This window comes from Varroa jacobsoni, unplaced genomic scaffold (genome assembly GCF_002532875.2).
Source record: "Varroa jacobsoni isolate VJ856 unplaced genomic scaffold, vjacob_1.0 scaffold_959, whole genome shotgun sequence".
Taxonomy (NCBI): Eukaryota; Metazoa; Arthropoda; class Arachnida; order Mesostigmata; family Varroidae; genus Varroa; species Varroa jacobsoni.
In genome coordinates this window covers 287,520-304,942 of record NW_019213861.1, presented here as the reverse complement: position 1 = coordinate 304,942, position 17,423 = coordinate 287,520, and the positions used below count along the sequence as shown (strand labels likewise).

The 17,423-nt window shown below is 37.3% G+C and overlaps 1 long non-coding RNA gene across 1 annotated transcript; it reads left to right on the top strand.

The window, feature by feature from the left end:
- The first annotated feature begins 544 nt into the window (after window positions 1–544).
- On the top strand, window positions 545–17,221 carry LOC111265343 (uncharacterized). The gene is made up of 2 exons (XR_002683399.2): window positions 545–768; window positions 16,153–17,221. It is a non-coding gene; the product is annotated as an uncharacterized LOC111265343 (long non-coding RNA).
- Window positions 17,222–17,423: the final 202 nt, after the last annotated feature.

Sequence of the window (17,423 nt, the reverse complement as noted above, 5' to 3'; positions counted from 1 at the left end):
TATCTGAGCCAGGCAGGCTCTCTGTACAAAGGTCAGGGGTTCGGCCATTCCATCATCAATGGTTATTTCGTTTTTCTGTAGAATCGTGATGAGAAGGTTGAAAACATTAGTAGGAACACTTATTTCGGCCGGCGAGAGCATAACTTTGTCCGTGAGTACCGAGTCGAAGGTTGCCTTGAATCGACGAACACTACGCATAGTGAGTTGCGCGACGTGACCAATGTCTCGACGTGGAGTGTTTTTAACAAAACCTATATTGCTCCATTAGAATGGCGTGTGCGCGTTCTAAAGAGCTGTTTACTACCTTAGTCAGCGAGCCGCAGAGCAGCTTACAACAAACACTTTTCTTCGCTATTATCTATCTGCTATCAAAACGAAAGCCTCGATGACGGCGCGGCCAGCACGCTCCTTTATTAGCGAGGTAGCATCTCTGCGCTGGCCTAGGAATGTACTAGTGCGTAGACATTTATAAAATAGTACGATCCAGCACAGCGCAGAACGACAGTGTTTTTGAGCTGCTTGTTACAGCCCTATCTGGATCAGAGCCTTCTCAGTGCGTGTTTCTAAGCCTTTGCATTAGTTCCCTCACTATAAAATCGCGTTGAATGATATCGCGCTGTATCTTCTTTTCATGTGGCGGCAAAAATTAGCATCGTATAGCATCTTTTAGTCTAAACATCTCTAAGAAGCGAAGACGAGAAGCTAATCGGGCAGGTCACCGTGGTGCGTTAACTGCTCGCGCGATGGACGTTCTGGATCATTGGTCAAGTGAGTCTCCAGCCCTTCAAACTACTGTTATCTTTGTGACACATACCTTTTTAGAGAGATAATCCTAAAAACGGACGTTTAAGGGTGTAACTTAGGATGTACTTCGACCATTGGCCTGAAAATCATTTGGGTCCTCCAGGCAAGACTGCAAGTATAATTGAACCACGGCCTATGCCTACGGGAGGATGAAGGGCCTATATTGTGGACTGGAGAACCTCAACTCACTGCCGCGCATAAATTTCGGTATTAACCACATCGCGTATGGAAAGAACTTCATAAAGGCATTCTAGGGGCTCGTCTATATCTAGGTGTCGCAACAGAGCTTGGCGTTTAGCAGTTCGGACAGGTGCAATCTACAGTGAGGCTCATCGTTATTAGTATGTGAGTGCACACGCTTGCGCCTTTGGCAGAAAACCATATTCTACTCCTGGTTATATTTGTCGCAAATATATCGAGGACCGAATTTCCTGCATGTCGTAAGAAAATCGGTGTCGAGCTCCGGTTCACGATCCAACAACTAGACTTCGCGAGCGTGTCTAGAAGGATCGTAGTGCGGCTTAAGTTGGCTGGTTGAGTTGGGCGTTAAAATCGTCACCAATGACTAGAGAAGAGGTGGAATAAAAAGATGACGCTTGTAGTCCATTGACGAGTTTGTCCAGCAATACGTACGTTGATTCAGAATCAGCTGGCCGAGATATAAGTTGCTACGAGACTTAGTCGCTGGCTACACAAGGCAATAACGTTATTCACCGCTAGACACGGCGCGAGGTCATCAATAACTGTAAAAAACGGAGACGCCTTCACTAGTGTTTGGTCCATTGCTCTTCATTGCAGGATAGTGCACAGAATATGAACTCGATGAAGTTAAAAAGGCTGGTAGCGTAGGTCTTCGTTAGCACAGTGATTTCTATACTGTTTAGGACTTCTGAAAAAAAAGCGCTAGCGTTGCAACCTCCTTACAGCTTTACTCTACATTGGTAGCGTCCCCTTAAGGTCCGGTTGTGAGCTCCGTGACTGACCTTGCAAGCGGTTGCGGTGATTCACGATGTTGCGTTCGGAAGCCGGCTCTCCAGTTGTCAATGCTGCCGAAATCTGCTTTACGAGGCCGTCGAGCGTTTGGGTAGGTGGGACCCGTTGGCCATAGTCCAACCGTTTGTCTTAGTCTTGCCTTCTCTAAGGGTAGTTTTTTAAAGGTGGCATCGTTCGTGGTGATTCGTCTTTTTGAAGCTGCCTTGCTACTGAGACGTTCGGTTTTGGGCAAAAGTGTGAAGTCAACAAGAACGGCTGACAAAACGCTATTGTAGGACAGTCTACTAAACTAATGCTTACGCGCTTCTGGTGGATATATTGGAAAACCGGGCAGTTTTTTACAACCAGATTAGAACAAATAGGTTTAATGAGTGATACGATTTTATATATTCCCCTGGGTCCCAAGCTTTGTGAATGTCCTACAGCTCGCATGATCCCATCGCGAACATGTCATAATAATTCATTTTGTTTTTACATTTATGCACTCACGTGTAATAAATACCAAACTACCCAGCAGCGTCAAACCCTATCTCTAATAGTTTAACATTTTTAGGCCAGAAAATAATAGAGTAGTATAGTTTTTTTAAATCTTATTTATTCTTTTTTTTTTTACATATTTTAGTAATCCTGTGAAATTATGTGCCCAAGAAATAAAAGGCACTTAATCCTATTAAATCTAGAAGTATATTTGCCTTACCGACTCAAAATTTCTGTCTAGCTGAAGTCTTTTTGTTAAAGAATTTGTTGCATATGGAAAAATTGTATCAACGAAGTATCTCTACAAGAAAAGCCACAGAGGTTCGATGATAATCATTCAAATATGAAGGTACATAGGTCTGGTAATTTCGAGTACATTTAAAAGAACTGGATTTTAGTGTGCGCGGGTCCCACACGGCGTTAGCATATCGAAGTCTAAGTCAAGTACCTCACAAAAACAAGTTAGATATAAACTAAAAAGAAGGCGGTTTTGAAGCTGCTTTATGATATTTACCGAGTTTCCAAGGGCGGTCCTCACCACCACAGCAAAGCCTTTTTGAATAAATGGGATAACCCAGAAAAGCCCTCTAACTGTAATGTCATAACTTCACAAAACTTATTAATGCCGGAACGGATTTTAGAGTTGAGCACTGTATCTAAAACGCAATGTATACTATTTTAAAGCGACAAATAAGTATGTTTTAACGAACTGATATTAAAAAATATTTATTATCTATAACATTATGTTAAGGAAAGTTTAAAATTACACAACTACAAAAAATTAAAAGGAAAAAAAGCCCGAAGAACTTACAACTGGTCGAATAGTATAATTGTTACATTGACTAAATAGCACATTTTTTTATTTTATTATTTTCTTTTTGGTCCGCTATTATGTCATATTATAACATCACCCCCCGCAAGATGTAATATGCGGAAAATTTTGATTATGGTACCGAAAATGAAATGTGTCGAGCTTTATAGCAGAAATCATCGCCGAGCAATAGTTAATTTGCATTGAGAAATGTCGAAAGAAACAAAAGCTGTCTGGACAACTGCAATACCATTTAGCAGCATTAGCGTCTATAACATTCTGACAGAACATGGGAAGGACTATACAGATGATCTGTGATAAGGTATATTTTGACCATCTATGAAACCCGTAATATTTGTTTGTCGAGCAGCAACAGTAGGTCGAAACGTCTACGCAATACCATACGCCAACATGTAAACAAGAAATTATTTTGGGTCTTCTTAAAAGCGTATCAAATAGATCTTAATCGGTTCAAAATCTTAGCCATAATGCCTGCATAAAACACCCGGAGTGATAAAAACGGAATCAAGTGAATCTGCAAAAAAAAGGGTTACAAATATTTTCGCAAATGACCCAGAGCTATGAAAAACTGAACTTCAGTACCAGATGAATGCGTTATATAACTTTAGTTCGCCAAGCACCTACAACTTAAAAAGACATTTATATAATAATAATTAATTGCATTGGAACTGTCAGAAATCGGCCTACACAAACCACACTAGTCACGGCCAAAACCCATAGATGTTCTGATGCTAAACGAAACGGAATACTAAATAGCGATTACTTATCTAAAATTTGTGGGGTCTATAAATTGGAGACGTGGCCTACTAACTTGCTGATGAACTACTAAGACACTTTGGATCAGTCGGTTAGGGCTAGATATGTGTAACAGTTGTTTTGTATATAAGATTATAACGTTTCCTCTTACTGTAAATACTCGAACTGATGACCGTTATGGTCGATATATTGCTGGTAACAATAAGCTATATGTTCAGTTGTAGCTTTTAAATCCATTGTCGTGGACTTTTAGGTATGAACTTTATCTTTAATATATATTCAGAAGTCTGTCGACGTCAGGGTTGTAGAACGGGCAGCATGAAATCCCTTTGTCCAACATATTTGCTTACAACATTCTCATCAAGATATGATGAGAATCTTTTAGACATATCCGCAGATGTACCATTCGTATTACAAATAGAATTCACTATCTTTACCAGGGTTTTTCCATGTCCATAATAAAATAGATCTTTGTTTTTACATTATATATATTATTTATATTATATATATAAATATATATATTTATATTTAATCTAAGTAATTGGCCATTTCAGTCATTGCACTGTCAAAAAAAGTGGTCCAATCCAGTCCTTTGCTTGAATTGCCGCATATTGTATTTCTGGTGAATTTATTTCTTTATTTATCCGTAAAATTGTGTCCTTCGCTCCAAATCACTTTAATCGCTTGCACGGACCATCGTTAAAGTGTAACTTTTTCACTTATTCCATTCTAGATTGCGATAGACACTTGATTTGCTACCGCCAAGTTTACGACTTAACCGTTTTACGGATGTTTGGAATGTTTTCTTCTGTCAGCTAAAAATATATATGTACAGCAGATGCGAGGTTTATTAGATAATATTTGTCAAAATCTAATAGGCTGGTGCTTCAGCACAGTTCTCCCGAACCACTTACGAGCGCGTTGTTTAGAACTGGCACACGGTTATTCGAGATGTTCTCTTCCTGCATTCAGGACGAGTATCGTGGCATATATTCAGAAAATAGTGTTTCTAATCATTTTTAATTATGAATCGTTTTTCTGAAGCTTACAAGTATTTTCGTCAGGCTTGATAGCTGGAATAGTCTGTCTCGGCTGCCGTATTAATTGTTGATAACGTAGCGATAGTGTTTTTTAAAGCGAGTAATCTAGTTGATTTGTTTGTCGGTACAGATAGTTAGGGTGATCTGGCATATGAATTTCGCCTGTAACTGGCTCGTCCACATCAAAAATTTTGAACATTGGCTAGACGCTTGAACTTTTGACTCACAGATATTTGATAAGACCGTATTTTGTCAATTAGGCTCTCTCACTTCTTTATGGTATCCATCCTTTTATCGGTTGCTTTATATTGATCGCTTGCAATATGGATATCGTTTACAGAAGTACAACGTAGTTTTAGGCCATTCTTGTACGAAAAATTGAAGCTCTTATTTTCTAGGTTTTGATCCACGTGAGTACACCTTAATACTTTCTTGACATTTCTTAGCAAAGCACTCTGCAAATCAGTGGCGACCGTAAACAGCTTTATTTAATCCCGACTTTAATCTCGACTCCCGACCACTGTTGTCGTTGTATTTTTTTGGCTAAATGAGGTATCGAATCTCAGAAAGTGGGCTGCTCAAGTTCCTCTTATTAAGTTTGTGTTGTGTGTTTTCGTAAGCGCTTGTGGTTGAAATGACGCTTATCATCGCGATTCTTAATACGGCAGCATTTGCACGAGGAAAATTTTTTTGGAGTGACCTAACTTAAACGTCGTGCTACACATCTGACTTTGTGGCTTGTGACGGTTTCGTTCGCGTCCATTTTTCGTCGGAATACCCATTTTATTTCCACGGATAATGGTACAGCGAAAGTCTAGAGGTTATTGCTGCTTAAACGTTTGCATTATGGCTCTCCGCTGAATCCCTTCATCTTTAAACTTCATTAGCGTGAAGGAAGTTAGCGCTAGTTCCTCTACGCTCATTCAAAGCGAATTCAAAGAAAATAAATTTTTTAGTCTTGATCTGTCTCTCAGCCGTATATCTAGTTTTGATTCAGTTAACTCTAGTTTTTCTTTGTTCTGTTGTTTCCCTCGTGTCAGTTCTGTCGATTTGAAGCTTTTTCTTTCTTAATGCTGCGGTGCAAGAGTATGGCTAAGCTGTTTTGCAGTGCGTATCTTTGTCGTTAGCTGTACTATGTGTAATTTTTGCTTGGTCGTTGGTTGAAGTCTTTTCCTGCTTTATAACAATTAGTAGACTTTCTTTGGAACAAAGGCGACGCCGCTCAGTTCAGATTCAGGCAGTAGTAGTCGGTAGTTTGTAACTCATTCACACTCTCTCTCTTTCTCTCTCTTTCTTCTGAAATCGAATTTCTTTCTGCCGGGTGATGAATTAAGTACGTAACACATTGATCCTAAGGTGTGAATTTTTTTCAATTATGGTCTTGTGCCGTAGATCGCCCAGAATCGAACCTGATCGATAAATTAGTTGACGCTAATTATATTCGTGGCAATACTTACGCATAGTGTTATCTTACTCTATAAATATATGGTTGGTTGGGTGTACTTGATCATGACACCAGCGAGCTCGGTGGGATCACAATTCGCTTTTTCGGCTGTTTATTCCGTTCAGTCTCGCTTAGTAAAGATTCTATGTCAAAAGGTCAGCATTCATGTTTGCAAATGCGCAGCAAGCTGCGGTATTCTGGGATTTACGGCCCTCATCAGTCTGTAGGCTTTTTATGGGTTTATCAGTTTGTGTTTGGAACCTCTTGGAGTAGCCTATTATGTACAAGGTCGCCTGCGATTTTTTACTTAGGAAATATATGCACTAGTGACTCTATAATTTGTCAGTTGTGCATGAGGTGCTTATTTCATCCCATTGAAGTTCTTGAGCTTCACCAGGAGGAAATCTACAATAATATGTTATTCGGTATATCTTCGATTGATAGGGCAAGGTGCAATCTTGTTTATCATTTGCAACATAGATGTCTTCATTCTTCCGAAACTTCATGATCTTTTGATTATGTGTGTGGTCAAACACTTCGTGGATGGCGCTCATGATTGCGACAGTGATGCATTTTTGTTACGTACGTCATCTTTTGTGTTGGATTGTGAATAGCTTCCCGTCTCGGTTAACCTCAATATGGTCGTCACCCTTTGATATAATAAACATTTCGTTGCCTGGATTTGCCAATTTTTTGGCGCTTAATGTAACGAACAAAGCAGGTTTTTACGCATCTTAGTTACGTAAAAAGCATCGTCCATTCTTCAGTTTATAAGGCTGTTGTTAGCCTAGTAAGGTCAGTGCAATAGTATTGTAGCTGAATGATCGAAGATCTTGTATCTCTCTCGATTTCACGGGCTTGGCAAATTTGTCGTTTGTAAGCCAGCTTATGTGGTTCCCTATAAAATGTGGGAATCTAAGGCATATATATATCTATACTCTAAATCGGGACACATCGCTTCGACGTTATGCGCCTCCTCATAATGTGCTCAATATGCAGTTTTCTATTGCGTAGCGGTTTTTCTTGTAAAAATATGTGATCTCGTCACTTACACCATATACAGGTTTGGCCTCAAATGTTTGATGGTTTTTTAAAAACCGATCGTATTGGTTAAGATTGTTCAGTTTAGGCAGTTTACTTCCACCCCCCTCCATGCTTTAAAAAATATAACTGAAAAGTGCTCTTGATTATCGCTTTGCTTAGAATGATGATACAATGCTCTATGTGTGTTTTCTAGTCTTTGATAAAATGTTTAACTAATCCCTTAAATTTTATACAAAACAGAGCTATGTTGATAGAAAAAATTTATTAGTTGGCTTTTGGATTCGTTGGATTTTGGCTTTTGCAACAACAAACCTGAATTCTGCATTGGAATTCGGGCCCTCACGGTCGCGAGAGGCAAGAGTGCTCCAACACTAAACTGGTATGGAAGCCGCGTCAACATCCTTCCCACCTTTCCATCTCATATGCCTCTATATGAATGACCCAAAGAATGATGAATTTTATGCAGCTTTGAATGTTCAGAATTTGAACGCTCTAAAAACGCATTATATTTTTATTATATTATATAATAAAATTATAATATTATATCTAACTATTTAGTGACTCTAAGCACTTATAAGGTTTTTGAAATAGGCCATTTCGGCAATTTATGTAATCTAACCTGAAAATTACACCTTGGTGTTTAAAGATTTGATTAGTAGTAGAGGGACACAAAAGTAGTATAAATTTGAATCTCCATGTAAGCACACTTTAGTTTTTAAGCAAAAGAAAAACGGTGAATACAGTCATAATCTTTTGCTTGGTCGCTCCGTATAGCTGGTGTTAAGCCTACCCCCCCCCCCCCCCGCAGATTTTCGACATAATGTTCAACAATGATACGGAGGCCTATACATATAGAAACAGCTAAATTTCAACTATTAACAAAGTCTGCGGCCCTAATGTAATTCACATAGATTTCCACGAGGTACACCGTATTTTATTTTAGCCATTAAAAGTAGAGGACAAAATCTTCTTGCTTTTCTGGAATGAAAGCATCTGACTGAGTACAAGTGTAGTATTTTACACTTTTACTTAAGGCCTACTTCGCCCGGTAATTAATCCTTAACTTTGCAAATTACTCTGCGTCCAACTTTGTGATCTACCTAATTAACTTGATTAAACTACACTGGAATTTATTTTGGAACTTGTAAAATCTTTCATATAGCAACAAACTCCTCGTTAGAGATTTCTTAACATATTGGACATCCTTTGATGAATCGTCATTTAAATCCTTCGATAAAAAAGTGTTACTTAAAATCTTTCCATTCTTCTACAGTAGTTCAATAATCAAGCTTTCCGAGGCTACTGAGAACTAAGTAATAAATTTGACACGTGTCGTTTGAAAGCACTGGTGATTTTGTCTTTCTCATAGTTTAAGGCTGACGTCTGATAATGTATTTTTAGTGGTCTCTTTCCCATAATTCGTTGATTCTTTCTATCCACAGTTTTATAACCTTACTTGTAACCTCAATTTATCTACAACTCTTCTATCTATAACAATAAACTCTAATATTGGCAAAATTTCACAGCTGCCAGATTAAAATATAAAATGATGAGGAAGTTCTGGAGGTTTTTTTGCCAGCAAACGCTCTTTCCACAATCGAGTTCCTTAGTATTTCGCAGTTACCTATCCGTAAGTCGTGCGCGTTTAAATGTGTTCACAACTGCTTATTATCTGACCGGACACTTTTTTTCTTTATGTTGTATGTTGGATTTTCAATTATTTTAGATTCATTTTCATATGATCTTATAATGATTCTACAATAATAACAACTGCATGAACTCAAGTGGAGGATGCCTAACTGCTGGAGTGCTTAAAGCTTGTTCGCTTTTTCAAACAAGTATCTCAGAATACTACTACAAACGATCTTGAAAAATTAATATTTGGTTACTAGGAGTAATACGTTGTTTTAAACATTTATATACACAATATTCTTATATTCTTATTTTGGTTTTAAAAATTCGTGTTAGTTTATACTTAGCCTACGTCTCAAGAATCTTTTTTAGTTTGGAAAACGTTTCTTCTATATAATCACATACTACGTAATTTTGCTTCAATGTGCAATAGAAAAACGCACCTACATCTTGGTCTTTATTTTCGTCAAATCTAAAACCATAGATAGGTAAAGTGGCGATTTGAACGGAATGGCGTACGTGTCAATAGCGTTTCTAGCTATGCCTCCATTCCATTACATGGCGTCATCTGCGAGCGCTGCTATGTCGACGTAAACGCACTCCACCCACCAATGAATAGTCGATCACAAGTTTTATGGGCTGGCTCACTCACAAGAACACATACTCGCCGAAGAAATAATAATAAAATAGTGAACATTTGCAAACGAAATATCATCCCTTTCGACAAGAATGCCTTATATTTCTAAACGGATTTATAGTGTGCAATGTTAAAAAAATGTATATTTCTCAGTCAAACAAATCGAGACTGTGAGCAAGCCTGTTACAGAAAACATACCTTTTCTAGTCCACAGGTAGCTGTCTTTTCCATTTCTTTACAACAACATGTAAGTCATGTGTTTCTTAGTTCTTATCACAAAAATGTGGTCATATCTATCAATTGCAGGTTGTAGAACAGGTCCAAAAGAAGTTACCCTACAACTTTATTTTTTACGAACGAATGAAGAGTCAAATTGAGATGTTTGGCGTTTAGACTGAACGTTTATTTAAAGAGTATCACTGAACTCTAAGGGTATCAATATAAAATCTCAGAACCCATAATACTTGTTTTACTAATAAGCTTCCTATATGTTTAATTATTGTTTAATTATTATATTACTGCTTAATTATTTACGGTTATATTATACCCTTAACAGATTTAGAGATATGCATATATACGTCTAGTTTATACTTGGTTACAGTGTTAAACAGGATATATGCATTTGCTTCGCTGATATCATATGCTTTAGAACGCGTTCTGTCTCTACTAGGGAGTTACTTCTGCGAGTGAACTATAGCCTTTTAAATTAAGTCAGTATTTTTAGTGCTTGCGTATAGGAAGGCGCAAAGGTTCGGCTGATACTCCAGAAGAACTAGTGCAGGGAAAATATTCCAAAGAGAGACAACGTAACGATATCCCATGTTTAGTTTGAGGAACCCTAGGAACTCCTCAAGTAAAATCACGACCAAGAAATATCTCTGCTAGAGATCATTTCGATCAATAGAAAACTTTTTTTCGCTTCTGTGAACAAAATAGGGTACACTGTTGACGTAGATATAAAGGCATACCGGATCGCTGAAACACAAATAAAAATCTTCTACACTGCTCTTTGCAGTATTTTTAGACGTTTAAAACATTTGAAGGGTTGCTTGCATAAGAGGGAATAGCAAACCATTTGCGAAAAGGTGAGCACTAATTTCTTGTGCTAAATCATAACATCCTAAAATTGGCACAGCCGAAGTGCGGTTGTCAGTAGCAGATTCTTAAAATTACTAAAGTGCTTTCTCCCTTTTTGCATTGCGCCATATTCCCCCAACGTTCACGAGCCCCTGTTCCTCCCAATGTCGAAACTGACATTTTTTTCTCGTTCTATGTATCGTATAAGCGATTGGTGAAAAGTCGTAGATACAGTTAGCAATTGCAGGTTGTCCCTTTTGTCGATTTATCGCTGCGCATTGATAAGGTGAATATGCGGACCTACACATGTTTATATATATTTTTCTGACTTACCTTATATTTTGTTATACACTTAAAATAGGTAGTACAAGAATGCGGATGCAGAAAACATGTACACTACACGTAGAATCATAGTTTTTAGGATTTTGGCACAGAAAGTGAAGAGTTAGTTTTGTATTAGGAATTAAAAACTTCAAATTGAAAGGCGCACAAACTTCAAAGTAAATTAAAAAATCTGCGACCCGCTTTTTTAGTCATTTAGAGCATAGAACTATGCTAAAAGCTAAAGTAACTTTTTCACTTCTCCGTCAATTCTTTGCCTGAACGCTCTTAAGGTTCTTTCCAATGTTTGAAATATAAATAAGCCATATTATTTGTCGGTAAAAAAAACAGCTCATTAAGAAATCTTCATTAAACGAATCGAGCCCAGGTGGTGAGAACATCACCATGTGCTATTATGGTTATGTGTTCAAGAATGTATTTTACTGTAGTAAGCCTTTATATGAAAGAACTATGGAAGAAATTTTGTAAGAAGTTATGTATTTATACATTTCTGTTGTTTTAGTAAGAAGACTAAATTACTAACGATATGTCCACTTGTGTCAACACTTTTCATCATTGTACCTATCAATTTGTGATTGACAAGGATAAAGCCGCGTTTACCTTATTCAGCAAATATCTTTTAGCTTTAACAACAATAATGTCATCGATACGACACAACAAGCGATGCACGTTGAATATTCGTACAGTTCTATAATAAATACACATGAATATATGTACATGATACAATATGATTTAGTTTCATTATGACAAGAATACGAAAGGGAAAGAAAAACGCATTGCAGCTAACTAGACTTGACAGCAACGTACAATCAAGATGGAAAAAAAATGTGTCGTTTAATAGCAACTTCTTTGGCTTATAAAAAACTTAAAATGCTTTGATGTTTTCCTTTTACATTCTCTCTTTCTCTCTCCATCTCTTCTCGCAATCTTCTCGTTTTTGTATCCACCGCTTACTCGCACCGTACGAAACTTCCTCTTTTAGGCCCGAAGCCTATAACTCGTGCCTGATGCAGCTCTTACAGACAGCTGTAACATCGCGACGGGTGGCCTTGCAGAAAGCTAGCCAAACGAAAGGCCTCCGTTCCGTCGATTACATGTATTTTTTCAGTTGTGCACAGAATGAATAGGAATTCTCCTCGAACTAAGGGGCCGCCTGCTGTTCGACGACTGTTCTTCGTTCCTGCTCTTTCGCGCCCTTTTCTTTATATCTAACTACAGTCTCGTGCGTTAAAGCAGTCAACAGTAACAGCTGCACAGGAGGCAGACAATATTATACCATCGTGCGTCGTTCGGTCGCTGTTAAGTACGATGTAATGCTCTGTCCAAGCAATGACGTCATTGCTATTGCTACTATTCGTGGCCACACAGTTGCTATTCTCATTGGCGTCACATAAAAGTCGCGTGAGGAAAAAGTTTGGCAGTTGGGAACTGCACATGGGATAGGAATGGCACCCTCTCAAAGCTCCCAGGAAGACTGCTGTGTCGATGGACCAGGTTTTAATACGGGCTTTTGGCTTTTGTAATGAATATACCTTTGCCTTTTATTCTTATATTTTTTTACGTTTTGCTGGATATTAACACAAAACAAAAACCTTCGAGTGTATCTACGTGCTGCAGGTAAATGAAAACTCATTAGGTAAAAGGCAAATACAAAAGCCATTAAAGCGCGAAACTTCAGAACTGGCGAAACTGGTAATTTGAAATTTTTATATCTACAATGCTTTTTGTAGATGACTGAAGATAACATTTAAGACACAAAAAACTCATAGTGCTTTTACTTTTCGCCCATATATTTGAACCCTAATTTGAAACGGTTTATGAAAAATATATGACATAAAATCATTAAAAACAAGAACGGAGACTTTTATATCTAATAAGATTGTAACTTTGCTAAGGTGAGATGAGTTTAAATTACGTAAAGATAATGCATAAAAATTCGATAATGCACTACGTTCACAATGTGCTTATTTTAAATTATAATCTTTCACTGCCATAACACTGTTTTCCTTGCCTCCGAAAATGGAAGGCTATCATAATTCTCGTCTTGTATTAGAATCTTCTACCTTATACTGGATCCGATTTCGTAAAAACTGCCATATATTAGGTCGTTTTTACCTTGGCAGGAACCTTTAATAGAGATGCGTACGTCTAGCTCGTATAAAGCGTTACATACCAGCCAAGTTCTTAGATTTGTGCACTGAGCTCTCGTCTAACATTCCATCGGCAAGCGGTTGCACTTCGTCTAAATAAATGCACCATTCAGTTTTGTGGTATGATAAGATTTGACATATTCAAAGAACCTCCCGCGGCGTCACAGGCAATCGATCTCTAGCAAAGATACTAATGGTTAGAAGTTCCATCCTTTACTTAAAAACGATGATACCTATACACCGAAGTTATAACATGTTTCTCAAATCGCACTGCGCAACTGCGGTTTATGGTACGTATTTTTTTTAGTCTCTAATAGAGGTCCTTTGGAAGTGCAGAAAGCTTATTTCACAAGCAAGTACAGACGTTTCTCTATAAAAAAAATATGTTAGATTTTTTTTGTTTTTTTTCAGTTAAAGGGGTTTTCACTTGGTTCTAGAAATATTAATTAATCATTAAACTATACATGGATGTCATTTCTGTTTAACTCGAAAATAGGATTTCCCATGACTTTCTTAAGTAAAAAAACTAATCTAACTTTACAAGACTAGAAGTAATGGTAGGTCTTTGTAGTCCAAACTTTACTTAACGCTATCGTGGAAAGCAATTGGCACCATAGGAAAGAAAGTGTTATACCCGTCTATCCGTCAAGGTCTCTTCCTCTATAACGCCAAAACGGGCTTATTACGATTAATTCATTCTTGAAAATGTCACTTGAGGACATCTATGTCATTGGCTTATAAAGCCCTACAAGGTAAAGTGATATAAGCTAGATGTAGCGCTATATGGACCATTAATGATTTCATTTGAAGAACACTCAACCAAATTAAAACGATATTTTTTCTTCCTAACAAGAGCTGTGATAATGGCTAAAAAAGCCGATGTTTTGTACTTATTTGCTACCAAGTCAGACAAATAAAATATTATAATTCGTTTTTCGTAGGTCATAACGAAGTTCCTCTGCGCAGTGTAAAATGATGCTTCTAAATGACCCAAATACTGTTACGTTCATGAGTTGCATTCTGTTAGAAAAATAAAAAGAAATAATAACAATGTGCGCACCATTTTATAAAACGAATTTGACCAAACTGATGTCTGCATATCATGGTTATCTATGATTCTGGCAAAAATAAATATCCATGGTGACTTTGATCTATGATGATTATCCACAGTCTAGTCCACATGTCAACATTACTATTTTTTCCCAGACGATGTGTTATGCTAATGAAGTCGTCAAAATGTTTTCTGAAAGCAACCACACGACACGCTGTTGAAAACGATGACATATGGTAAAACGACTGTGAAAATAAGACGCCTTGACGCCTATGTATACATCCTTGCTGAGTTATTGTCCGAGGCTAGTAAACTCTTTTAATTCAACGTAATGATTTCTATAAAATGTTATTGCTTTCAGTTAGTGCTCGAAAATATAGCTTTGAAAACTAGGCAAATCTGTGATAGAGTCACAAAAAGCTTATTTTTTATCTTTTATTTTTATTTATTATTTATTATCGTTTAACAAGAATGGAATAAAATACAAAAACTCTAAAGATTTTTTTAAATTTTTAATTAATTAACTGAAATTTAGTCAAACAAAAGCGAATTCCACAGGTGCGTTTACATGATTCCAAAGAGAGAGCCCACAGTTTGAATTCTCTGTCACTTTCTTTATATCATTGTACTATACAATCATGATTAATAAAGAAAAACAAGGCTTTTCTAAACAAATCGAACGCTTTCCTTCAAACGCAATGGGCTCCATTCAAGCAAAAGGAATATCTGCTTTACGGTATTAGGCGGCAGTGTGTTGAAGAGTCCTACACCTTCAGGGAAGATTACTGGTCATAAACAGATCGTTAGCCGAGATTCCCCCAGAAATCAGTTAATCAAATTAGTACTCAGCAGCCTTAAAAAAAGGCATGCGGAGGCGAAACCGCGAAGCCACATGGAAAACGATTAGCAACGTACACCACCGACACATGTAAGAATAAAAATTCAAAAAGAACCTCGACAGTACGATTAAAAAACACACAGTAAAGTTAAATTTGGTAAAAACGTAAGAAAAGTTGTAGCAGTTATGTGTTCTCATTATAGAGTTCTTGGAAGATGTCCGATGTAACAAGTTTCGATATTTAAAACTCTTAAATAAATATATGCAGCACATTCCCTGTTGAATGTGTTTAGACTACCCTTCACTTCGTCAGGATTTATTGCAAAAACAGACAATACAGTTCTTATTACCAAAAACCGATTCTGATAGTTCTGCGGTGTCGGCACAAATATCAGTGGTAGTGGGTATCCTCATAGGAAATAGAGAACAAAAACTTGCAAACGGTACTAAAAAAATAAAAAACGCGCAGTTGGCACAGTACACAATGTGATGGGTTACCAACAAGAAAGGCTTGGTTTTCGCTAGGTGGATGCCAATAATTTGAAGTATACCTATTTGTTGATATCAGCTAAGCAGTATGAAAAACAAAAGTGTATGGTCTCATGGGTAAAACACTCATTGTTAGTTAACTAAACTTGCCTATTTGTACCTGTAGACAAAGAAATGTTTGAAGATAGAAAATCACAAATAACATAGTATGCACTCTATCATCGCGGCCCTGAACGGTTACTATAAGGTAATGACTGGCACATTCTTATTGCGATTCATAATTTGAAGGTCCTTTTTCGTGAAGAACAATTAGTTTAGTCAGGCATGCAATGTGCTGAAATTATATTTGTAAATAATGGCTGAATAATATTATAGCTTATCACTAGAAACTTTAAGGAACAAAATTATGCTATCCACAAAATATGTTATTTAATCATGAAGTGTCCAATAACACCGTCATGCCGGCGTAACTCTTTTAGGCAGCGGATGTCTATTAACACACTTACGTTTACTGAGACCATACATCCCTGCTTGATTTTATTTCAGGCCCATTTTTTTTACGGTTCCTGCTTCACCACCAGACCCCACCTAACCTGCGTAAAATACATCCACAGCGACAAGCAATACGAAAACAAGATCACTCATCCGTCGACTCTGCTTGCAAGAACAGCTTTGCCTGCAACTCAAGATAGCATTTGTCGGTGCCAACAAAGTTTCTTTGCAAGTCGGTTCCGCAATCACATCGCTGCTCTCATTAAAGACTGTTCTTTTTATTTATTGCTGCTTATTGTAGGTTTGAAGCGGGACTGTGTAGAGGTACTGCTAAGGTTGAGCAAGTCGGATTCAAGGGCTTAGTGACTACGTTGCTACGAGTATCACCATCAAATGTATCCGTTACTCCGTCGTCACCATTACGGTTGAAACGTTTAACTCACTGCTCCAATGCGACACTTGAATTGGCAAGATTAGCCTCGATATAGATTGCGTAAGCTAGGACGGACGGTGTAACTAGTGCGAAGAAAATGTGATATATTTATTGATGAGATATTGATTCTAAATCCCGTCATAAATTTTAGACAACTCCATGAAGATGCTCTGTTTTTTTTATTATAAATTGACTCAAAATATAAGAGCGCATCCTTTTGAATTAAAGTACATATCTACATTAAAAAATTCAACAAAAATATGGATACCGCACCAATAACCCTTAAAGTCTTAATCACAACTGCAAAAGTATTTTTGATTAATTTGGAAATAGGTAGCCGATTTTAAGTCGTCAAACTGAATGAGTAAATAATTTTTTGAAAACAAAGCTCATATTTGATTCTTTGCCATATTGTGATCAGAAACGTGACTATAAAAACTTAATTCTTATTAAACAGTAACTTTTATAGGGAACATAGTTGTTTTATATTTACTCAAGTAACAAAATGAGGTTTAAGTGAGTCCACATATTAACACGTACATTTTCAAAGCCTTCAGTGGATTCAAACATTACAGAAACGCGCACTAAGAAAACGACTCTCTGCAATAGGTTCGATAGGTAATACAGTCGCGATGATCGCACGAGACAACATAGTATTAATATAATAAACGTGCAAAATTTCATTTAACAGATATTTGTAATTATTCAAGTTACTGCTCGAGTAGAATCCAAAATAACTAACAAAGTAAACTAAACCCGTGGTCTGTGGCGTGGTCTGAGTAGCTGATGCGTATCCTTTTGAGTGGCATGGTAACCATAAACGTGCGGCGATCGCTAGCTAAAGTTTCAACGTTGGCAAATGACTACCTTGCCATATAATTAGTATCCCGTT